The sequence below is a fragment of the Lactuca serriola genome, chromosome 7 (assembly GCF_051521515.1).
Source record: "Lactuca serriola cultivar US96UC23 chromosome 7, Lser_US96UC23_V15, whole genome shotgun sequence".
Taxonomy (NCBI): domain Eukaryota; kingdom Viridiplantae; phylum Streptophyta; class Magnoliopsida; order Asterales; family Asteraceae; genus Lactuca; species Lactuca serriola.
The window spans coordinates 106,257,669-106,285,089 of NC_136414.1; positions in this window are offsets into that span (position 1 = coordinate 106,257,669).

Consider the following 27,421-nt stretch of genomic DNA (forward strand, 5'->3'; position numbering starts at 1 on the left):
ACCGGTCGAATCGGGAACCGGAGGTGAGAGCGGTTCGATTTGGACCGGTTTTATAATGATTTCCGGACCGGATTTAACCGGCCGGTTTTGGTAAAAAATCGGTTCAACTGGCTGAATTGAACCGAACATTCTTGAATTTTTGTGTTTGTTTTGGACTTCTTTGTTTGATTTTGACTTCTATAATGATTGTTTTTATATGTTGCATTCTATTTACCTTTACACTACTAAAAAGATGACAAGTTTTGTAATCAATGTATGCAGGATAATTAAAAACATATAAAAATATAGAACCGGTTTGACCATCCGGTTGAACCGGGAAACGTCACTCGACCGGTTCAATTAAAAAACCGGTTTTTAAAATATTGAACGCAACCCATCTTAACTAGTATTATATCAGGGGTGTCGGGTATACATTTTAACTAATTATAAATTTATTTTTCTATCTTAAAAAAGAATCATTTGTCACGTGTCATATTCTACATTCATTTTCTTTCAACCATATTGTCTTTTTCGTGTTTCGATTTCTGCCAACGATTTATTATCCTTCAAAAAGGTAATTAATACGTTTAATTCAATATATATATATATATATATATATATAAATATATTTTTTGAACCAATAATATTCAATGAAATTCATCCCACTAGCAAGTAGCTAGCTAGGATGATAGCATTTAGTGATTCAATTACAAGGAAGAGGGGATAAGTTCCATAAATTCCAATTTATGCAACCTATATTTCCTCTATGTTAACCCAAACGTACGTTAACAACTTTACAACAGCCACAATCCTCTCTGAATTCGCTTCACATTTTTTAAAAATTCTATCATTCCGAGCTTTCCACAAAGACCATATGGTCCCAAATAATATCACAGTTAGAATATTCTTCTTTTTAGGGCAGTTACCCCAATTGGAAGCATAGTCAATGATGTTCAAAACTGATTGAAATTCATTCGCTGAAAGTCCACACCATTGAAAAATAGATTGTATTACTGTCCTCGCCATTGTGCATGAAGCAAGGATATGATCACCAGTTTCTTCTACCACTTTACATACACCACATATGGTTGATGTTATATCAACTTCTCTGTTTTTAAATGCAACTGCTAAGAAATTCGATTTTACTTTGCGCTCTCCAAACAAAGCCTAAAACTTTTTCTACAAATAAGAAATTTCTATGAAATACAGTTTGTTATATAAATTTGACTTTGAATTTCGCAATTAACCCTTACCCTTCATTCATTTAATTCCGCAATGCGCCCTTACATCCTAAAATCTAAATAGATTATAAAATACATATATACAACGTTTTTTATAGTTAATAACCTAAACAATTCAAAATTAATTAAAATAGTATACACAACCAAAATATATTTATTTTAAAATAAGCTATTAATTTGAAAGAATAAACAAATAACTTTCAAATGCATATCAAAAACTATGTATATTTACTTGATGGATCATACCCTACCATCATAAACCATTTAATTTGATTTCAGTAATTTTAGTAAGTGATAAGATATTTATCTTGAATTTTGAATTTTGCGGTGATAAATAGTTTAATATGGTAATTTTTAAATACATTTTTAAAGAAACTATATTTTCAGTAGGGATGTCAACAGGAGAAAAAGGGACGGTCATTGTATACCTAGCCCTTGCCGAAAAATTTCTCTGTTCCCTTGCCCCCAACTCCTCTTTCAAAATATCTTGTCTTTCTATCCTCGCCCTCGCCTCCGAATTCCGCTTATTACCCCGTCCTTGCCCCCGATTTATTTTAGGCTACCTTCTTGGGCTAAAAGAAATTATTTTTTAGGTAAATAATAGTTATTTATAGCAGAATTTTGTATTTTACAAGCAACTTACAAACGTCTTTTTGCTGAATTTTGGCAGGTCAAAATCATGTTGTTATTATTATTATTATTATTATTATTATTATATAATTTATTAGTGGGGCCCCCATTGAGATTTCGAGATGCGACTGCCCACCATCGCCTTGTCCTTGAAATTAAAATGGGGGTTTACCTTGCTCCACCCCTACCCCCACTCCCAATTTATTTAAAAAATTACCTCCATACGGGACGAAGGCCCCACGGAAACAGGGTCACACGAGACTTTTTGACATCCATGACTTTCAATACATATAAGTTGCAAAATATTCGGTAATCATTAATACTTCAACCAAGTTCATTAATAAGAATCACATATTATCAGGACATGCATCAGTACTCATGTATCCAATTTTTAATGAAGATTTGAACATTTATACGATCTTTTTAAAATTTTAAATGAGATTTCATTCGAATCAATTGGAATCGTTATAATGCTATTAATGGGTATATATGTATTCAATTTACGCAAAGTTTCTCTGACATACCTTCTCCAGAAAACAAAAGAAAAAAAAGATCAAGCTTCCCATCACTTTGATTTGTCTTATAAGTGTATGCCCTTCTTTGTTAAATCTCAACTGTCTGACCACCGCGTAGCGACTTTTACAACACACACGCACACACACACACACACATATATATATATATATATATATATATATATATATATGTGTGTGTGTGTGTGTGTGTGTGAATTAATTAAAATATTTCAACCAATAAATTAGTAAAGGAATTCATATATATATATATATATATATATATATATATATATATATATATATATATATAGAAAGAGAGAGAGACAGAGAGTGTTAGGTTCAAATGTTTCCAATAAGTATTGTGTGTATCTAAGGACCAATCAAAATTTAAGAATAATTTAATAGTTAATAAATATTAAAATGGTATGATAGTAATCTAACACCATTTAATGTGACCTAAAAATAGGGAAATCAGCTTAAAAATCCTTTTACATGTCTTTTTCATCTCATTAACCCTAACCCCTCGTCTTTTTCTTTCTTCGATCTATAGACGACCTTCCTCCTCTCTATCCCGATGCTAATTAGTTAGCCGAATACCAACGACGGCTACATGTGATACCTTCATCCTCCAATGTTGCCCACCTCCAGTCCATCTCTCAACTATCAACGATGCCATCTTCCATCTTCATTCAGGTCATTTATTACCACAGATGCCGACTCAGGTGACTTTCTAAATTATCTTTTGTTTTTAGTTTAGTATTTGAAGGTCATTGATTTGCGTATTTAGGGGTTGCATTGTTATTTGATTACGTATGATGTACTTTTGCTCAATTTCTTATGCAAATTTACTTTAGCAATTCTTGTTTGATAAATCATTATTTTTTTCCGATTGTGCAAATTTTGTAAATCGGATTCAATTGACAATTGTTTATTATGTTAAAGCCCCACTAATTTGGCATTAATGATTTTGATTTTTGTTTTGATGGTTTGTTTTTATGGGTGTAAGTTATATGTGTCATATGTGTTGCATACAATTGTTATTACCGATTCTGATTGTCGAACATCTGATTATATAAATTAAAATTGAAGTGGGTGAAATATAGCAAGAACTTAAGGGTTATACAATCTGATGAAGAATGTTTGAGAGGTTAATTAGCAATGCTCATTACTATTATTCAAGTAATTTTTTGCTATTATATGTGTTCTTTTTTTATTGATGTAATTATAGTGTATTTTTTCATATAACTCCAAAAAGAAAGATATAAACCGAGTTCCACCATTGCTAACATATGTGCAAAACGACATATTTTTCATATTTTATTATTATTTTGTATTCATGAATGTTTTATAGGTTAGCAATGTTTATTGCTATCATATATGTTTTTCACATAATGCTCTTATTATTTTCACAGGTCATGAACAAAAGATAAAAACTTCTTATTCTCATGACAGTCATTCTGACAGAATTTGATTTCATGACAATTATTCTGTTAGAATGTATAAAATGATTTTTAACAATAATATTCTTATAGAATGGATTAGTATTTTTGTTAGATTTTGTTGTTTTTTTTCCTTTTTTTTAACCATTCTTAGTTTTGATCTTTAAGAGTTTATTCTATATATTTTGCGAGAATGTATTATATGTATTCTGCAAGAATGTATTCTATATATTCTACCAGAATACATTATATATATTTTATGCCAGAATCTATTCTATGTATTCTGTCGTAATGTATAAATTGATAGGAATTGCAAGTAACATGTTTTTAACCATTCTTTGTTTTTGTTGCATTTATGATAGGAACGGTAAGAAGAATCACTTGAAGACCTAATAAGAATGACTTGAAGAATGAATCAAAGATTGATCACACTCACAGTTTAAGAATGTTGTTATTTTTTAAGATTTACACTTGTATTTGTTCATTAATTGTATATTTAAGAATGTTGATTTTTTATGATATTCTTTTAGAATATATATATATATATATATATATATATATATATATATATATATATATATATATATATATAAATATATATTAAAATATATAAAACTATTAGTGTGTAAGAATATGTATGAATTTGTATTTAAGTTCATATATATATATATATATATATATATATATATATATATATATATATATATATATATATATATATATATATATATATATATATATATGAAAATATTAAAATGTTGTTATTCTTCAACTGGAAGTTCAAGAATTATGTTATTCTTCATTAATATTCTAATAGAATAAAACTCTGAAAGAACATCATTCTTACAAAAAAAAACATTCTGACGGAATAAAATCAATTATGTTTACAAATTACGTTAGAATTAAAATTGAATTAATTTAAAAAATCAGATTTTTTAAATTAGTAGAATTAATTATCCCTAAAAATCCGAAAATTTCTTTATATAAATGTAGTTAATTGTCCAAAATACCCTTTTGCTAAAAATTTTGTGATTATATGGTACACGTTATCCTATTGTAATATCATACACTCTCAAATCATGTCAATTGATTAATTTCATCCGTTGCTCCAGATCTGTGCATTCTGGCACACAATAGTTAGTAAAAACAAAATAACCTAAGCCTATATATATATATATATATATATATATATATATATATATATATATATATATATATATATATGTATGTATGGTTAGGTTATAATATGGATGACATATATTGTATGATCGTAAGGACGATTCTGGACCAATGGATGAAAAAAATGAATGATTATGATACGAAGGTCTATGATATCACAATGGAATAACATGTACCATATAATCATACAACTTTCATCATAAGGATATTTTAGTCAATTAAACGAGATTTATAAAAGGAAAAATTCGGATTTTAAGGGATAATTAATTATTTTAATTTTAAAAATATGATTTTTTTTTTAAACTTAAGTTTCTTAATTTCGGATATTCTAATAAAATATATTTTGTTTATGAGTATGTTGTGCATTCTTAAAGAATATGCTTATGAATATGAAATCAAGATTTTCTTATTAAAAAAATCCATTATTGGTATAATGTAATAGACAAACATTCTTTAAACTAATAACATATCAAATAATTACATTCTACGAACAAGTCTACATTAAAAGACTAAAAACTCATAAAAAGATTAATGATTTCTATTATGCATTCTTGAAGAATGAAATACAAAAAACATTCCTAAAGTAACATACGTAAACATAAACAAGATACATTGACATTCAAATGACATTCTTGAATAATAATGTCATTCTTAAACTATATATGATGTAAAAAGTATTACAATTTGGTCTATTCTAAAAGAATATGTCGATACATTTAGGGGTGCAAACGAGTCAAGCTACTCGGGATCGGATCGTTAAAAGTTCGACTCGAAACCGATTTTTAATGAGCCCGAGCCGAGCTCGAGCTTAATATTAAGCTTATTTATTAAACAATCTCAAACTCGAGCCTATGTCACTAAGCTCGATTAGGTTCGCGAGCCTAAACGAGCCTTTATATAATACAATTTATTATTATTTTCATATATTAAAAGAAAAACATATTTGGGAATTTAGGGATTTAGGTATTAATAAACGAGCTTCTTAACGAGCTCGAGCCAATCTTAAGCTTATTTAGGCACGTCAAACCAAAAAACGAGCCGAACCCGAGCCCGAGCCGAGCTTGTATAATTCTTTACGAGCTCGAGCCGAGATCAGTACAAGAAAGCTCGAATCGAGCCGAGCTCGAGCTCGAGCCTCGTATAACTTAAACGAGCCTGAGCCGAGCCTGACCAGGCTCGGGCTCGGCTCAACTCGTTTGGACATACATTCTTTAAGAATATACGGACGCACTAATACATTCTGAAAATAATATGTTAATGATGCAGTCCCAATCTTCATTACCCGTTATTCCAAACTTGCAAATTCATTCCATCGGTGAAACCATTCTCACAAAACACCCTATTCCAAAATTGAAATTCCTATTCAAAATAAACAAATGATAATTTTACTGTGGATTTTCAACTAAAAAAATGAATGAATTATCAATTTTCAGAATATCAAAATACTATGACCAATTGTCCAATTGATCAAAACCATTTTAATAATCAAAGTAAAATTGATAAAATATAATGAATATTAAAAAATCTCATAAATATCTCCATAGATGATATATGCTACACGAATCAAGTTTTTGTCATAATTATTTTAAATAAAAAAAACAATCAAATTATTAATCGAAGTCAAATAGATATAGCATACGATTCAAGAATAAATACCGGTTTTAAAACTATGGTTAAATTTTGATCTTTAAATCTCAAAAAAGGCCCACAATCTCAAAATGGATAAAAAGTTTTGCCTTTTGAATTGTTCAAAACCAAAAAATCAACTCTTAATACAAAAATAATCAAAGAGGCTAGTATGATTTAGCCTTTAAAAGTAAACTAATCAAATTTATTTGAATATTATCAAAAATTACGTGAGTTCACAAATTTAACCAAAAAAAAATGATGAAAACCCTAGATAATTTTAAATCCTACCAACACATCAAATTGAATTCCAAAAAGAAGAAACTTTAGACCTAGTTGTTAAAAGAAAAATCAGAAATTAAAGACAACTACAAAAAAAAAAAAAAAAAAACAAAACAAAACAAAAAAGAGAGAGAGAGAGAGAGAGAGAGAGAGAGAAAAGGAATTACCCGGTTAGAAGAAGACGAACGAATGAACGTCATAGAAACCTGAGTGTCGATTGAATTGAACGACATGTGATTTCACCCTCTTTTTCCTTGCATTGCATCGATAGGAATGAACAGTCGTGTATGTGAAATAGATATTGCGTATGAAGAAGATGAAAGAAATCATCTGAAAGTGATTGGCATCAGGTGGAGGCAAGGCAGAATCCGATATCTTGGCATGGTTCTCGCTGATGCTAGTCGATGCATTGTGAATGAGAAGAGTGGAAGTCGTGAAGTGCAGTGTAGGTTACGCTCTTCCGATTGTGTTCTTATAGGGTTATGAAACAGATATACTAATTTTAAGGGATATTAATTGATTTTATTTTTCATACCAAAAATAAATATAGCAAGATTACAACTATACCCTTTATATTATTTAATAATGATTTAATTTTTCTTTAATTTTGATTGGTTCCTACGACCATACAATAATTGCTCATCTACATATGAACCTACTTCTCTCTCTCTCTCTCTCTCTCTCTCTCTCTCTCTCTATATATATATATATATATATATATATATATATATATATATATATATATATATAGTAATGCTTGAATCACGGTAAGCTCCTCTTTTAACCTTGCAATTTAAATTGTCCCATTTTGACTCTTGAGTTATATGTGGGGCGTACAACGAAGTACGCTTAGCGTAGAAGTAATGAAGTGAGTACGCGGGGCGTACCTATTGGTACGATTAGCGTACTCATGCGAGGGTGAACGGGGGTCCCAGATGCGTATGTGGGGCGTACACGATGATTAATGAAAACCCTAATTTTAGGGGTTGGCCACTATATAAACATCCTTATGGACTTGAAACCCTCATTTCACCAGCCTCCTTGTCCCCTTTACCCTGCATTCGAACCGTAATTCCATATTTTGTGATTTTGGATCTTAGATGGTCATTTGGAAGAATATTTTGGTGCTTTGAAGGAAAGTGTCCATCCTTGAAGCTTCATTGAAGGAGTAAAGTCTTATAGATCTAGAACCTTCTCATCTTTTGGTTCTCATTTGAGGTATAAAGTCTTGAACTTGATGCTTATTAGCTTAGATATCTTTTGGTTTTGGTTGATGGACCCTTTTGGTGCCATTGATGAGATCTTATGAGTCCACATCGTTTTTGAAGCTTAGAGTTTCCACTCTTAGTGTTATTTGGGTCATTGAGTCATAAAGTTGACATTTTTGAGGTTGAGATCCATCCATGAATGAGTTAGGGCCATTTTCATGGAAGTAGAATGTTATTTTTGGAGATTGGGCTCATTTGGGTCATGCAAAGTCACCAAGTCAGTGACTTTATGGGTCTAGACATTGTTTAGGACTCAGATCTGTGGTTTGGACCATTGGTACAAGCATTAAGTGCTTAATGTCAAAAGGTGGCTTAATAGAGGAGTACGTTGGACGTACAAGTCTGTACGGACAACGTACAAGCCATCAAGTGAGTATGCGTTGCGTACAGCTGAGTACGCCCTGCATACTCAGTCATAGTGGACTTAGTGCATGCGGACCTCGGTTTGGGCCATTTCTTGGACCTTGTTACTTTGGGCCTTAGTGGGCCATCAAAAATCAGACTTTTGGGCTAAGGATATGATTAGGCTTTAGGGTAAGGCCCAGTTGAGGGGTTTGGGCCCAATTTGGAAAATTAGGTCATAAGTGGGCCACTAGTGGGCCTTTGAAGATTATTTAGTGATAGGCCTTTTATATGATGGAGTTGGGCCTTAGTCATGGATCAAATTTGGCTAGTGGTAAAATGGTCATTTTACCCCAAGAATGGATTATTGGATATTAATCAGAACCCGAGTATTGATTGGGTGTTATTTTGTAATGATAGCTCGAGGAGTCGTCAGGGCAGCAGTTAGGGATTTCTTTCTGTGAGAGTCAGCATTTGAGGTGAGTTTCCTCTTTGGGCTATAGCGGGTCTAAGGCACAAATGTCGAACCTGATTGGTTATGTTAAGATGCTAGGAGTCTGTGTGACCCTTGCATGTGTTATGTGTTGCTATGTATACCTAGCAGGGTTCGATGCCAGGCGAGGCCTCTAGAATGGAACATATAGTTTATGATCATTATATGTATTAGCATGATTATTTGATATTGATTGTATGTGTATAGTGGGCGAGGCCCAATGATAGGAGAGGCCTGATAAAAAAAGATATGTAAATCGATCAGGGATCGATGTCGTGCGAGGCCCGATGGTGGGCGGGGGCCCCGTATGCGATTTATTATGTATTGGTATGTGGTAGTTTGGGGAACTCACTAAGCTTTATGCTTACGGTTTTTAGTTTATGTTTCAAGTACTTCAGATTGCAAAGGGAAGAGCTCGGGTTGACTGCATCACACACACCATTGGGATGCCGCATATGATGTTTTACTTTGATTTTTATATGTTATTTGATACATTGGTTATTTGAGATGTACGGATAATATTGGGAAATACCATTTTATCTATTTTAAAAAAAGAAATTTTTGGGAGCATTTTTTGGGATGTTACGAGTTGGTATCAGAGTCTTGGTTTGAGGGATTCAGGCACACTCTCGGGTGTGTCTGAACTCAAACTAAGGACTTGGTAGAATGTTTCTCAAAAGAAAAATGTTTTATAAAATGGGTTTCAAAAAAAGAGATAAAGGGTGTGGTGCATGCAATCGACCGAGCTAAAGTAAGTTTTCTCAAATTACCCATACATGTTATTTGATATGCTTGCATCTATGAATCGCATGCTAGTTAGGGCTAAGGATATGCTCAGTTTTTCATGATAGAATGCTAGGAGAGATGTATTTGTATGCCCGTTGTATGAGCTTGTATACTTGCATGCTAGTACTAATCAGTCAGTGATAGGATGGCCTAATTAGGTTATGTTTGATTCTGGTACATGATGCTCGAATGTTGCTTTCTTTGTGCTTTTAGGAATTCTAGCTAGCTTCAGCTAACTAATAAACAAATATGCTAAGTTACATAACATGGGAACTAAATAATTTTAGAAGGTTAGGTTTTAACTCTATTGCGCAACTCTTTTTTTAGTCCAACCGTTGTAGTGTGAGACCTCTCATTCAAAAAATTATCTAGTTTTAGTGATATGTGATAGTATTTGCGAGTTATTTAGAAGGAGATGGCAGGAATTCCTTTTGCAGCTGATGGCAGAGAGTGATGAGGAGATGCACTAGGAAAACCTAGGAGAAGATCTAGTATTGAGAGCCTTATCTGTGAGGGATGGATAGATGGTTTTAGAGTGACCTGGTGGAGTCAAAGCACTTCTTGAGGAAAGTACAGATAGACGTGGAAGGTAGTATGGGCTCGTACTATTGGAAACAGAGGATCCGTACTCGATTCAAGGAGGGTTGCGATAAAATCAAGAAACTTGTAGGGTTGTAGATTTCCCGGTATATTCTGATGCGTATTATGATAGTTTTTGTAGTCTATTTTCAGTATGGTGGTATTGTGAGGCAGACCAGTCGGCAGTTCTGGTGTCGGGGAGGGTTCAGGCTCAAGATCCGGAGCTGGGCAGCTCGATAAGTACACTAGGGAATTTCTCTCGTCAGGGATTACTTGTTGCATTCTCGATCAGACTCATGTGATCTTCGGATCAGTCAAGGATGGTATCTTCGAGGTTTTGGAGGAGCATTTGAGCTCATTTCGTTCTGAGATGATGGTTATTGAAGGAGCTCGATCTTTGACATTTAGGGAGTTCCGGCTTGTGGAGCTCCAGACTATCATGGGGAGAAGAACCCTATTGTGAGCAGGTGTTGGTTAGTAGATGTTGCTAACGCTTTCCACACTAGTCGTTGTCCTAAGGGGGGACAATGTTGGACTAGCTTCCTGCCTTCTAAATGACAAGGCTCAAGACTGTTGGGAGGAGGTTGGTAGCATTGTGGGTGATAATGTGGTCGATGGGATGACCTGGGATGATTTTTCGACTAGGTTTCAAGTTGAGTTTGCACCGATTATATAGGTGCAGTAGTTGGCACGAGAGTTCCAGGATCTCCTCCAGACTATTGGGACGGTGGCTGAGATCACCACCATGTTCAGGGAGAGTGCGCTTCTGGTTTAGAAGTATGTGGCGGACGAGGAGATGAAGAAGACCCAATATCATGAGATGCTATGGAGTGACATCCGGAAGTTTGTGAGCCGATCCAGCTGCAAGACGCTGGAGGGTATGATCACTCAAGCCAGGGAGAGGGAGATTGATTTGGAGATGGATAGGAAGAGGAAGCCCAATGAGGTTCAGACATCATGGGGTTTGGGCAAGAGGCCCAAGGTATCAGATTCTAGATCGACGGGCCATCAGGGTCGTAGTCGTTCTGGCAAGTGCGGCAGGACGCACGACAGTGCGTGTAGGAGTGGTTGTGGTGGTGGTACTGGTTGCTTCAAGTGCGGCCAGACCGGTCATTATAGTAGGGATTGTACTACTACCACCACCCAGGGATCAAATCTGATTTGCTTTCATTGTAATTAGCTGGGCCACTAGAAGGCCCAATATCCGAGTTTGGTTGTAGCAGGACCGGTGTCAACACCTGCTCCTGCGACCTTAAGGATTACTGACGGCCGTCAAGGCCGGGCAGATGCACATGCGGCGAAGAACATGGCTTTCCAACTGACGACAAAAGATGCGCATGCAGCTCCCGATGTTGTGGTGGGTATGTATCTTCTCCTTTTCTCTTTATTTATATTGAATTGTTATTCATGTTTATGTGTTTTATTTTAGGATCGTCCTTCTGAACAGTATCTCTGCTCTGGTATTGTTTGATTCGGGGGCTACCCGATCTTTTGTGTCGCTTGCGCTTAGCAAGAGATTTGCTAGAGCTCTGGGGGAGCTGGGTCGTCCACTTGATGTGGAGATTTTTAATGATAGGACGGTTAGGGTTGCGAGAGTTCATCGGGATTGTACTCTCTAGTTGTTCAAAGAGCGGTATTAGGTTGATCTGGTTCCCATTCCTCTGCGTGGGAACAAGGTCATCGTGGGCATGGATTGGTTGAGCCCTAATGGGGCAGTGTTTGACTTTGAGCATCAGCTAGTGCAGGTTCGGACCCCAAGTGGGGGAGATTTGGTGATTCAGGGTGAGAGACCGCAGTGTGGGCTGGTTATGTGTTCTGAAGCGAGGGCCAGACACTACCTTCATCAGGATTGCTCGGGTTTCGTTGCATATGTCATGGATACCCGGGATAAGGGTAAGGCGACCGTGGAGGATGTGTCGATCGTACAAGATTGTCTAGATGTGTTCCCGGAGGATTTGCCAGGGGTACCTCAGTTCATGATTGATTTGGTTCTAGGTGCGGCTCCGATAGCCGAAGCACCGTATCGGTTGGCTCCTCCCGAGATGCAGGAGTTTTCTACACAACTTCAGGAGATGTTAGACAAGGGATTCATTAGGCCGAGCAATTCACCTTCAGGTGCCCCGATTATGTTTGTAAAAAGAAGGATGGGTCTCATCGTATGTGTATCAACCACCGGGAATTGAATAAGGTAACGGTGAAGAACCGTTATACCCTTCCGAGGATTGATGATCTTTTCGACCAGCATCAAGGTGCATCTTAGTTCTCCAAGATTGATCTGCGATTGGGTTATCATCAAATGCGTGTCCAGGATGAGGGTGTGTAGTAGATAGCTTTCTGGACTCGATATGGTCATTATGAGTTCGTGGTGATGTCGTTTGGGTTCACCAATGCTCCTACCGCGTTCATGGATCTCATGAACTGCGTGTGCAAATCAATGTTAGATCGGTCTGTGATAGTCTTTATTGATGATATCTTGGTTTATTCCAAGACACAAGAGCAACACGAGGAGCACTTGAGGGAAGTGTTGGAGATATTGAGGAGGGAGAGACTTTTTGCAAAGTTCTCCAAATGTGAGTTATGGTTGCGCGAGGTGCATTTTATGTGCCACCTTGTCAACCAGAAGGGTATTCTGGTCGATCCAGCCAAGGTTGAGGCCGTGATGCAGTGGGAGGTTCTAAGGTCTCCATCAGAAATTCGGAGTTTTCTTGGTCTGGTAGGCTGCTATCGTAGATTCATCAAGGATTTATCCAAGATCTCTATTTCATTGACTCGACTGACTAAAAAGTCAGTGATATTTTGTTTGGGGCCTGAGTAGCAAGCAACTTTTCAGACTCTTCGACAGCGGTTATGTAAGGCTCTGATTCTGAGCCTGCCAGAGGGTGTTGATGATTTTGTAGTATATTGTGATGTCTCTATCATGGGTTTGGGTGACATGTTGATGCAGTGGGGTCGTGTAATCGCTTATTCCTTGAGGAAGTTGAAGCCTCATGAGGCGAACTACCCTACGTACGACCTTGAGTTGGGGGTCCTTGTTTTTGCCCTCAATATTTAGTGGCATTACCTCTATAGGGTTCGTTGTACTATCCACACAGACCACAAGAGCCTAAGGTATTTGATGGATCAACCGAACCTAAATATGAGGCAGCATTGTTGGTTGGATGTGATGAAGGATTATGATTACGAGATCATTTATAATCCCAGGAAGGCCAATATGGTGGTCGATGCTCTCTGTCGCAAGGCAGTTGCGACTCTGATTAGAGATATGTGTTTGAGGATGACAGTGATTACTCACTTATTGGATCGGATCCGTGAGGCTCAGGTCAAGGCTATGAAGGAAGAGAACCGGAAGAGTGAGCGCATAGTGGGTCAGGTGGCTTCCTTCAATTTTGATAGTCGTGGATTGTTGACCTTGCATCGGCGGGTCTGGGTTTCGTATTGGGGCGGTGTATGTCAGGTTCTGATGTAGGAGGCCCACAAGTCGAGGGTTATCCATCCATCCCGGGGCAACGAAGATGTATAGGGATTTCCGTCCATATTATTGTTGGCTCTACATGAAGCGTAATGTAGCATGGTATGTGGAGCGGTGCCTGACCTGCAGGAAGTTGAAGGACTAAAATCAGTGACTACACGTCAAGATGCAGCTGTTGGAGATTTATGTATGGAAATGGGAAGATATCACCATGGATTTCTTCATGAAGCTTCCCAGGATCGCACGCGGGGTGGATTCTATCTAGGTCATCATGGATCGTTTGAACAAGAGCATGCGTTTCATTCTGATCTAGGAGAGTATATCTGCATAGAAGTTGGCCGAGATTTGTGTCCGGTAGGTGGTGGAACGTCATGGGGTGCCGGTGTCGGTGGTTTCGGATAGGGATGTTCGTTTTACTTCCAGATTTTGGAACCTATTTCATGACGAGATAAGCACCAGTCTTCTTTTCAGTACAACATTTCATCTACAAACCAATGGTCAGAGTTAGCGAACTATTCAGACTCTTGAGGATATGTTTCGTGCGTGTTTGTTGGATTTCGATGTGAGTTGGTATACGTATCTTCCGTTAGCGGAATTTTCATATAACAACAGTTATCATGCTAGCATAGATCGACCTCCTTTTAAGATGCTCTATGGGAGGAAGTGATGGACCCCGATTTGTTGGGGCGAGGTCGATCATCGGGTCATGGGGAGCACCGAGTTGGTGCTCAAGACCACTAAATTGATTCATCAAGTTAGGAGCAGGCTCCAGACAACTTAGAGTCGACAAAAGAGTTATACTGACAAGCGTCGGTCAGACTTAGCGTTCCAGGTGGGAGATATGGTTCTCCTGAAGGTGTCGCCTTGGAAAGGTGTCATCTGGTTCAGGAAGCGGGGCAAGCTGGGTCCCAGGTATATTGGTTCTTTTAGGGTTTTTGCTCGGGTGGGCCGGTTTGCTTATCGTCTAGATCTTCCATCTGAGAATAGTCAGATTCACAGTATACTTCATGTCTCTCAGCTACGGAAGTGCTTAGTGGATGATTACGCACTTGTACCATTGGAGGATATTTAGGTGGATGACCGCTTGAATTATATCGAGAGACTAGTAGCAATTTTGGATCAGAAGACGAAGACCTTGAGGAGCAAGGTTGTAGATCTGATGAATGTGCAGTGGCAGCATCGTAAGGGGTCGGAGTGGACTTGGGAGCCCGAGGAGGAGATCCGAGACCATTATCTGGAGTTGTTCGGGGCTGAGGCCCTCGAGGACGAAGTCTGATTCAAGTAGGGGAGAATTGTAACGCTTGAATCTCGATAAGTTCCTCTTTTAACCTTGTATATTTAAATTGTCCTGTTTTAACCCTTGGGTTGTACGTGGGGTGTACAACGAAGTACGCTTAGTGTACAAGTGATGAAGCGACTACGCGGGGCATACCTAGTCGTACACTTAGCGTACTCATGCGAAGGTGATCGAGAGTCATGGATACATACGCGGGGTGTACAGCTTCTTACGCGGGGCGTACACAATGATTAATGAAAACCCTAATTTTAGGGTTGGCCTCTATGTAAGCATCCTTATGGACTTGAAACCCTTATTTCACTAGCCTCCTTGTCCCCTTTACCCTGCATTCGAACCTTAATTCCATCTTGTGTGATTTTGGAGCTTAGAAGGTCATTTGGAAGAATATTTTGTTGCTTTGAAGGAAGGTGTCCATCCTTGAAGCTTTAATAAAGGAGTGAAGGCTTATAAATCCAGAACCTTATCACCTTTTGGCACTCATTTGAGGTATAAAGTCTTGAACTTCATGATTATTAGCTTAGATCTCTTTTGGTTTGGGTTTATGGACCTTTTTGGTCCCATTGATGAAATCTTATGAGTCCACATCATTTTTGAAGCTTAGAGTCATAATGTTTCCATTTTTGAGTACTTGAGTCATAAAGTTTCCATTTTTGAGGTTAAAATCCATCCATGCATGAGTTAGGACCATTTTCATGGAAGTAGAATGTTATTTTTGGAGATTGGGCTCATTTGGGGCATGAAAGTCACCAAGTCAGTGACTTTATAGGTCTAGACATTATTCAAGACTCAGATATGTGATTTGGACCATTGGGACAAGCATTAAGTGATGAATGTGGTGCCTTAATAGAGGAGTACGCTAGGCATACAAGTCTGTACGCGCAGCGTACAAGCCAACAAGTGAGTATGCACTGCGTACAGCTGAGTACGCCCTGTGTACTTAATTAGAGTGGACTTCGCGCATATGGGCCTCGGTTTGGGCCATTTATTGGATCTTGACTTTGGGCCTTAGTGGGCCATTAGAAATCAAAATTTTGGGCTAAGGATATGATTGGGCTTTAGGGTAAGGCCTATTTGAAGGGTTTAGGCCCAATTTGGAAAATTGGGCCATAAGTGGGCCACTAGTGGGCCTTGGAAGATTATTTACTGTTGGGCCTTTTATATGATGGATTTTGGCCTTAGTCATGGATAAAATTAGGCCAGGGATAAAATGGTCATTTTATCCCAAGAATGGATTATTGGATATTAATTGGAACCCAAGTATTAATTGAGTGTTATTTTGTATTGTTAGCTCGAGGAGTCGTCAGGACATCGGCTATGGATTTCTTTCTATGAGAGTCATCATTTGAGGTGAGTTTCCTTTAGTTAAATTTAGATAATCACTAATTATTTGATTAATTATATTGGTCCTTTCAGGGTTTTGGCTTTATTAAATTAATTAAGTGTATAATTAGACAAGAAATGACGAAGGAGGTTGCTGAGGTGGATCAGAACTATTCTAATCTTCACAAAAAGGTTGATATAGTTGTTGATTCCGTTAAAAAGATTGTTCAGCTTACTAACTCTCTTGTTACTAAAGTTACTTTGAAATCTACAAATGATTCCAAGGAGTTTGTTCATCTGCAAGAGTTTTTAGCAAGGTTGAAGGAGTTGCTTTCGAAACTTATTGTTCCTCCTTCTTCATTGGTTTCACAAGACTCATTAAAACAACTCTTTTCTTCGTTGGAGTCTCGACTGAAGACTGATTTTGATCCTTTACTGAAATTGGTTAATTTGATTCCCACGGTTGCCCCACTTGTTTCCACGGGGGTGCAAGGGGGGGTAAAGGGTGTTGGTGTTGGATTAGGTGTCTAAGCCCATAACTATTTTCGTATGTACTTAAACCAATTATGAGCATGGTCCTTTTGGGTTGCGTTCACCATAGCAACTGATAGGATGAATTAACGAGAAAGAGGATTAATTATGATTTATTAATATATTATGTGAATAATATATTAAAAGATAAATCATATTATTTAATTAATATTGATCAAGAATTAATTTAGATTTAATTTTGTGGTTAAAAGAGATTAATTAAATAAAGGGGACCGATATTGTAATTATAAGATAGTAACAAAGTTGGGATTAGGATCCACAAGGAAGCAGTGGGCGAATACTACATGAGAGTCCATATAGAAATCGTCCAAGGGGCCTTTTGGAAGGATCTTTGGGCTGCGTAAGGACTAAACAACTAGATTAGGGTTTCCAAGTTTATAACCCTAGAAGCCTAACTATAAAAGGAACTCTTTAGGCCACCAAAATCGTCCCTAACCTTTTGAGAGAACCCTATGACTATTTTATGCCTTCTCCTCTATCTCTTGTTCATCCTTATTGTTAGTGGTGTTTGTGACTCCATTAGAGGTGCAACACTTGGGGCACTAGGCTTTCAGAAGTCAAGATCAAGAAGGTGTGTGATTTTTATTTCTACATAACAATCAAGGTAATATTCCTAATCCTATTCATTTGTTAATTTCAATTATAGTATGTTAGATCTAGGGTTTATGAGCTTTGGATGATTATTGCATGTACAATTAGACAAACTGGATCCAACGCTTTAGGGTTTGCATGTGCACCATAGGATTGATGTAATGCTCAAAACCCATCAGTGGTATCATAGCCTAGACTGTTTATCTATTGTATTTGATGCTATGTTTGATCATTCAAAGCTGAAAATCACGAAAAACTGGATATGGAGGCTTGACTCGCTGAGTCCATATGTGAACCCGTCGAGTTCACTGGCAACTCGACGAGTCCAAAGTTGGCTCAACGAGTCGGAGGGTCAGATGCCATATTTTTTGGAATTTTAACCTATTTTCGCTTGGGATAATTACCAAAAATGTTTTTAACAGATAAAATCCGATTTTTTCATTATGGTATTGATTATCCTAATCCAAATAGTAGATAATTGTCAAAATTAAGATAATTACTTGTTTTATAAGATAAAGATTAATTATTTGTAGTTTTGATTTGAATTATCTTGTAAGGAAATTGAATTAGGTAAAATTCAGATAATCACTAATTATTTGATTAACAAACCCTGAAGGTTTTGAAAAGTTTGAAAACTTGCCCTCAAATTTTAGAATTTGAATATTTTATTAAAAGTTTAATTTTGAAATATTAAATTCTAAAAGCCTAGTATTTTAAATAAATTCAAATTACACCCTTATGGCTCTATTAAATTAATTAAGTGTATAATTAAAAGAGAGTTAATAAATCCATAATGATATGGTTTAAGTTTAATTAACTTAAAAGTATAATTTAGTAAATTAGACCACCTAGTATTTTAAAAGTGTAAAATACATCCTTATACTATATAAAATTAAAAGTCTAATATTATATATGTATGAGTAAAGAGTCGGTCTTACCATTAGTAGGTCTCATTCATGAAGCTGGTCTATAAGGGGTGTTTAAGGAAGCGGCCTATAAAATGACCGCCATTGGGTATCCACTCTTACCCACCGCACCCTTGACCAGTGGAGGGTTGTTAGCCGAACGGGTAGGATAGGACACAACCTTCCATTATAAGAATAATGTAATGTAAGTAATTAAACACCTTTATAAATTCCCAAAATCTTAGTTACTTAGGAAAAATGTGAATTTGGTGTTAATCCATGAAATTGCACATTGCACCTTGTTGGTCATTAATGGAGCATGTGTGTTTAACAGGAACACTAATATGGGACCAATAAAGGATAGCAATGGGTAGCTCGTAGATTATCGTAGATCAATGGAGCATGTGTGGTTAACCGACACAATGATTAGGCGATAAACGTCTTCGGGAGTACCAAGCTAATTTGCATGGTTATTCACACCTTGTTTGTGATCCTCGATATCCCAGTTACAAACTTGAAGGGCATAATCGGGATTAAACATGCCATTGAAAAGGTTAACGAATCTCAAAAGATCTAGGAGTTTCAATTCATGTAAAACTTAAATTTCTTTTTTGTTTTTATGGTGGAAATTGGTAAATCGTCATTTACCTACCTTCAAATGTTATGCGACTGGATTACGACATCCTTCTTCTGAGTTGTAGAATATTGTGTTGGGTCCTAGCCTTAATATCTCATTTTGTTGTTTTATTAAGGACTCAATCGACTAACTTGAATTTTCTCCTGTTTTGTAGATGTGTGATTCTAAATGTGGTCTTCCCAAATCCCATGGAAAAAGTTTTCCACATGAAGATGATATTTCACGATTCAATCGAGCAACACAAGATCATTCTTCAATTCCTCCACCTCTTCCTATTGTCCTCCCTGACCCACGTGTTCGAAGGATTGAAAAGTTCAAAGTCACTGAAGCCCTATTGGCAAAAAGACACGAATATGGAAAGTATGTGTGTGCAGGCCTCTTAGAGATGAAGTCACACATTGACAGGTTGAGGATGTTGGGTGTCGATGTCTCATGGAAGTTGGATGTTGACTGGGTTTTTCAGTCACTTCCTGACTCATATAGTGAGTTCATTAGATAGTACTATATGATGGACCACGATGTGACCCTCATTGATCTTACCTATTTGCTTATTGCTGCTGAATCAGCAATGATTTGGCGGACTGGTCAAGCAAACTTCTTTGGTAAATCAATGTCCCAACCTTCTATGGACAATGGCAACATTGGAAGTCCAGAAAGTTTTCTCTACACAAAAGAAAGGCTAAGTATGATATAGTCCCGTGTACCATTCCAGAAGAGTCCATATGTTTCTGTTGCCAAGAGAAGGGGCATTGGATGCAAAGCTGCCATGTTTACCTGAGAGATCGCAAGGATGGGAGAGTCAAGATGTATGACTTTGCTTCAAGTAAAATCCACTATCTAACTCTATTAAGTTCCTATTTGTAGATTCTTAATACATGATGTGATAAGATTATATTTTGATGTTTTGTAGGATCGAAGAAAAGAAAGGAAGCTTAAAGGAAAAGTGAGCTGAGTCTGATCGCGAAGAAATGGATTTCAATCGCATGGTTCGATGATCGTATTTTTGAACTGCTACTTAGAGAGTTATGATAGATTGCTTAGGAATATGTAATAGCATAGTTTTCATTTGAATTGCATTGTAAGGACAAGTTTTTTCCACGTTTTATAAATAAATGAAATTTTGAGTTTTGTTTTATTTATTTATCCTTGCAATGTTATTTGTGAAAATTGATGTTTGTTTGTTTCTATTATTAGCAATATTGAAATGGATGTGATTCTTAATTATGTTATTTGTGGTAGTGTCATGAATTTACCAAATAAGGAAAGATTCTCATCGCCCAAGTCTCAATTGGACAGAAACTTGGAATCATACAACGTGTATTGTGTGATGAATGAAAACCTTCGTATTTGGGAAATCAAGACCAATTCCTCGTTCACATAAGAATGTGAGTCAAGTGAAGGACTGGAGGGTCAGGTACACAATGTTGTGCACTGGTCAAGTCCACCACAAAGAACGATAAGACTATTCGTCATGATTTGCTAAAAATTTAGTACATATGGTTATACTTACAAGATTAAGTGTTATTTTGAATCATTGAAAAGTTTCAATGTATGGAAAATGAATAAGAAGAATCAATAAGGCAGAAACATAAAAGGTTTCTCTAATCTGAGAAGAAGGGAAAGTACTTTTGTATCATGTTTTATGATCATTTTAATGATTATGAAATCATATCACAACTGATCATCCAAGGACAACTTAGTGCACTAGTATGGCTAAGTAGAGGAATCATGAATTGTTAAAATGGTTAAATCAAAAGGTGAATCATACTTCATTCCAATATCGAGTCTTAGAGTCATACTCCAAGATTGTGACTTGAGTAACATAGTCTTAAGTAGGTTTATAACACTTATCAAATATGGAATAGGAAAAGTTTTCTTATTTCTGCACATTTGAAATTGGTAAGTTGTGATGTCTTGCATAAGACAAAGACCAACTAAGACCGATTGTGTAAAGTGTTTGTCTTGAGAGGAACCCACACTAATGCTTGAATATTTGTTTTGTCAAGGAATGTTTTTTGACAAGAAAATCTCATATGTCAAGAGGTCAGTGTGAGTCTTAAAGATCTTGAAAAAGTTTCAAGAACTAATCAAGAGTAGACCTATTGTTAATCACTAGAACACGACTTAAGGTTTGCAACCTATCATGTTGACATAATTTTGTTTCTGTGCCATTCCAGTTTAAGTCAACTATGCATGTGATTTGTAACATCCCAAGTTCGGAACAAGAAGTGAATGGTGCTAAGTGTAAATAATAGAAGGGACTCGATGAGTAGGTACGCTTACTCGCCGAGTCGGAGCGGGTTTGGGTCACGAATTAAGTGACCAACTTGCCGGGTCGGAAGCTGGACTCGATGAGTTGGTGCTGGAATGAGAAAACCCTAATCTTAGGGTTTGCACCCTATTTAAAGGACTTTATGTTCCTCTCACAGCCTCCTAATCATCCTGAGAGTTCCAGAAACCCTAACCTTCATGTGAGACTTCATTATTGAGGAGATTGGAGCTTGGAAGAGGAAATTGGTGGGAAAGAGCTTCAGGAATTAAAGGCTTGCTGCAAAGGAGTAGTGTAGATTCGGGATCTACTTCAGTTGGAGCATATATTGGAGGTAATGATCTGTTGCTTGGGCTCTTTGGTTTCTAGATCTATTATCATTTGAGATTTGGGGCATTTTTGGTATGATTAAGAGCTATTTAGAGTTAGAGGCTTAGATCTGAGGTTGCTACTTCAGATCTAGGCTTGTGATGGTCCATAATTTCATAAAGTTTCAGTCATTGAGTTGTTGGTGAAGCCCCTTTGTCCAAAACCCAAGCCCTAGTGTGTTTTGGGCCTATATCTCCATGGTTTCACGTAAAGTTTGCAACTTTATGTGAGGGTTAGATTGTAGAAGGGTGGATCTATGGATTTGAGCCTCTGCATGGCTCGAATAGCTTTTGAATGGGTTGAGACCTAGAGAGATTCGGCAAGTCACATGGGTGTACTCGACGAGTTGTATGAACATGTGCATGGACTCGGCGAGTTGGAAGAACAAATCGACGAGTCTATTGAAGATTGCCTTGGAATCGGCGAGTCTGTTCTTAGACTCGGCGAGTCTGGTCGCAGAACCCAGTCTCTTTTAGGTTAAAGCTTTGGATTAGTGAATCGATGGGCAACTCGGTGAGTTGGACAGGATGGGACTCAGAAATCTTTGGACTCGGCGAGTCTTGGGGCAACTCGGCGAGTTAAGTTGTGAGATGAGAGTTTTCTGGGTGTGGGAACTCGGCGAGTCGACGGGGTGACTCGGCGAGTAGAAGTCAACCAGGAAGGTTGACTTTGTCTGAGGACTTTGACTTTGAGCAAGAGTTGACCAGTTTGACTTCCAAGGGTATTTTGGTAATTTTGGGTATTTATGGAATTGGTCCTTTGGTAGTGTTTTGTGGTGAAGATCGTGTCGGTGGTCGGAGCAACTTGGTCTTATCTTTCCAGTCGGCAATTGCAGGTGAGTTATCCTCACTATATCGACAGGGTCTACGGCACCAAGGCCAGCCCTTTATCAGATAGAAATCTGGGTATTGTTTGTTATGTTATTGCTTTGCTAGATCTACATCCTGGTATTTAGGATGGTGTTATGTTAGTGACCTGGTTAAGGTCGGTACCCGGTATATAGGGTAATGTTATGCTAGTGACCGGTTAGGTCGAAATCCTGGTTAGGATGTTGATATGCTATGTGATCTGTTAGACTATTTGTCTGGTTAAGTATTTGTTATGTGATTAATTGTTTTATGTGCACATGGTTGTTTGACGGGGGTTGGGTTGAGGCGGGTCCTGCTTTGTGCTGTAGGCCAACATACCTAGGGAGGACCGGATATTCTGAAGGCCCAACGAGCGGTCCAGATAGGCTGAAGGCCCCAAGAAGGCGGACCAGACGTGTCGAGGCTCGGAGAGTGGACAAGGCCGACTGAAGGCCCGGTGCGGGTAGACCAGTCATACTATAGACTCAGAGAGTGGACCATGTGGATTGAAGGCCCAGTGCGGGCGGACCAATCACATTGTAGACTCGATATACATGGCTAGACTCGATATACATGGCTAGACTCGGAGGGTGGACCCGGTGGACTGAAGGCCCGGTGCGGCGGACCAGTCCCACAGTAGACCCGATGTGCATGGCTGTTCTATTTGTGGTATGTTATGAGTATGTTTATGCATGGTTAGTATTTTGGGGGTAACTCACTAAGATTTTGGGCTTACAGTTCAGTGTTTTGTTTTAGGTACTTTAGGAGATCGTGGCAAGGCTAAGGCGTGATCGTACCGCTCCTCATGTTTTATGATTTACATGATATGGTTCTGGGGGATACTCTGATGTTTAAACTGTTTTGAAAACAAATGTATGAACTTAATGGTTTTTGAATGAATTAAAATGTTTTAATTTGGCTCAAATTTTATGGTCGTTACATGATTTCTATGAGCTCTCAATTGATTGCATAGAGGCAAGGCACCCTGATCAACGGAAAGTACATTGATAGGTAGGTGTGAGCTTCTCAAAGACTTGGAAGCAATGGTGGGACCCTTGATGGAAAGAAATTAAGGATGAACTAGTTATATCCATATGAGTTGGATTTTTAACAAACATTGTCTTATGATTATGGTTATGAAAAATTCACATGGATAGGAACACATACACCATTAAATCTAAGTGTCATAAGGTTTCTCTCCATTTTCATGAAAATGATTGTGAGGAAACGCTTTCACTAAGAGAAATTTTAAGAAGATATCAATTGTCATATTTGCATTCTCAAATTCGATTATGACTACAACATCCCTCTTCATAGTTCGAATTGTGAAATTTGGCAATTAATTTAAACATTTAAGACTTATTGTTATAAGTGTTGAAATTGTTTAGACACACATATGAGCTATCTAAGGGAATGTGTATGAGTTTGAGACGCTTAGATAAAGGCTTATCAAAGCATCTCGTATCAGAAATATGAACTTTCGTTAAGAAATTCAATAAGTATTGTTTTCTAGAAGTTCAGCTGATTTTTGGATACATGTTAAAGCTAATGGGAGCATAAGTGTTATGCTGGTAAGGATATAATCATGTTATTAGTGGGAGCATGATTATTATTTTAAGTGTTTCAAGTTAGCAATATTAATTATAGAAAAAAAAATTTCACTTTGCAAAGTTGCAGGGGTTGAAAGGTTGTTTTGCTATAATTAAGGGAGAGAATATTATACTTCATTTCAAATCTAAAAGCTTAGATCAAGAAATTTTAATCAAATTTAGTAAAAAAGATATATATGAACATAATGTTGAAAAGATTCAACATATGGGAATTCTATATATGACAATATTATAGGAAGAAACTGGTGAAGTATCACGTTTTTCATGAATCGTGTCCTATACGCTTATGGTATAGGATCGATGGCATATGTTGTAATATTCGACCGTTATAAACTTCCCAAATGCCTAGGGCATTAAGAGGGAAAAAGGACTAGAACCGGAAATGACTAAAATAATGAAACAACTATCGAGGACAATCTAAGGTTCGCTAAGGGTTGGTTCTTGTGGGCAGGTAGAAGTATAGTAATGGATGGACCATACTGACATTATTATGAATAGATAAGACTCTATTTAGAATGAGTTGTCATATGGAAAATATCGAAATGTTTCCATAAATGGGAGTTGGATATCATGAATCTATGTCTAGATTAGAAACTTTTATGCAAGAATGTGACATCCCCATTTTCACGGCCAAAAAAGACCGATTAAGTTTATGCTTTATAAAAATCGGAGTACCTTTTTCTAAAAATGTTGTGGAATTTGTTCCCAGAAAAACATGATAAATACGTTACCAAAGCATTTCTGAAGAAATGTATTTTTTTATTTATTTTAAAACATTGGGATGTCATCGTGAATACAGAAACATAAGCATAAACAGAACTTACATTCATTATCATTAGTGATTTACATCTCCTTAATCTCTCAGTGTAATGTAACTTCATATCGACACCTGTGATACAAATAAACTGAACGGTTCGGGTAGGGAAACCTGGTGAGTACATAGGGTTTTCAACCCACAATAATATAATTAACTTGTTTCATCACATAATACATGTCAAACAATTAACCCGATTACCCATCCTCATTTTCTTCATTTGATATTCCCTAAAGTATTACCTTAAGGTTCATCTCCTATATCGTATTTACCTCTCATCTCTTTGCATCTCATTTCCTTATATGTTCGTTCCTAAGGATCATCGCCTACATCACATTGAAAATAATGGTTCGGGGATTACTCCCTCGATACGCACCTAGTAAGGGTTGGAGTATCATCGCATGAATACGTAGTTACAACATCGCCTGAAATCGTAATTCATAGTAAGGGTTAGAGTATCATCACATGAATACGTAGTTACAACATCACCTGAACTCATAATTCATAGTAAGGGTTAGCTTACCATCACATGAATACATAGTTACAACATCGCTTGAACTCGTAATTCAACACCTACAAGTTGTGAGCCTGCTGGTGTTTCCACGGGGTTGTCTATAATAGTCCGTGGTCGCCATCTATACTCTGGTAGACGACTACTTCTCCAGATTGTCGAACAAGGTTATAGTATCTTTCATCCTACATCAGCGATTCATCATCACCTATCTATCACCTAATTATCATCACCTTCCTAGTATCACCTATCTCTCATCATTTTATTTCATCACACACCGACTATTGCATCTACCCATGTTTTATCCCAACATATTTGTAGATATAAAATAAATATATATGTTAAATCATTTAAAACATATATAAAATCATTCATCCAGCATAGACAGCAGGTATTCAATAATATGCACACATAGCACGTAATTTATATAAAATACTTCATATCTATGTGTAAGATGAAAGGGACCATGCACTCACTTGATAAGGTGGTGACTCGGTACTCGGACAGCGCTTCGTTTACTTTAAAATACATTCCTTCGATGAAACCTATTATTATTACCACTAAATTTTAGTCTAATATTTACCGTGACTAATTATTAGTCTTATTATTATTATTATATAAATTTTAAAACAATACTTTCCAACCACTATGTACAGACAGGGGCCAGACATAAAACAGGGCATGACCATTTTGGCATATAGCACTTCTAAAATCCAACAACCCTATGCGGCCCTTTAAACCAGATTCCCCGTACCGCGAGTAGTTAAAAAGATATTATAACGACACTTATATAAATCATAATAATAACTCAAATATTTATTATAAGTTCATAATAACAATACTAATTTTAAATATAAGCTATATTAAAATAGGGTAAGCATAACCTACTTACAAGGGGGTTTTAGTTAGGAGTCGGGCTCCGCAGGGGCAGAACTTCGTCGTTGAATCTTTCTAAGAAAGATTCGTGCAGCGCTTCAGCGCTCACCTTACTATACTAAAACTACAAAAAGAGAAGTCGAATCACGAGGGACCAAAATGCTCGGGGGATAAGAAGAGAAAGACTCTTGAATCAAGAGAATGGTGCAAGAAATATGAGAGTCCAAGCCTCTTATTTATAGTAATTGAATTTACAAAAACTACCCTCCATAATTACTTAATGACCTTATAGTTATATAAACGACTAAGCACCCCTTCATAATACTATTTTAAATAGATTTAACAATATTTGTACTAAACTAATGTCGAAAGTACTCAACACTAGTCTTATAATAACCGCATTGTCAATACCTTTCTAATGATATATACATTTATATATATATATATATATATATATATATATATATATATATATATGTGTGTGTGTGTGTGTGTAGGTATATGTGATTTATACTTTATTTTAATACATAAATTCGCTATTATAATTTGTAACTCGTTCATACAAACTCCATTTTTGACATTCTTTATATCCATGCATTGGTATTTACAAGTACTACAACTTTCATTTAGACGCCGTCAGCTAATTCTCATTCTACCTTAGATTTACAAACCTGTATCGAATTTATCGCGCTCGAAGAGTAGGGACCAAGTTTCGTCCATATCTTTAACATACGAGCTCTACTCTCAACATTCTTTATATGCGCGCATAGGTAAAAATAAGATCTAAAGCTTTCATTTAGACTCCCTCGGCTAATTCTCGACCGATCTTAAATTTAACAGTAGGAGGAGATCATACTGTTAAATGTCCGCGTAAAATCCATAACTTCTACATACGGACTCTATTTTTGCCTGTCTTTTTACCATTGAGTTCCTATTAATGAGATCTTCAACTCTCATTTAGGTCGCATAGGCCAAAAACCGCTCGAACTAAAAT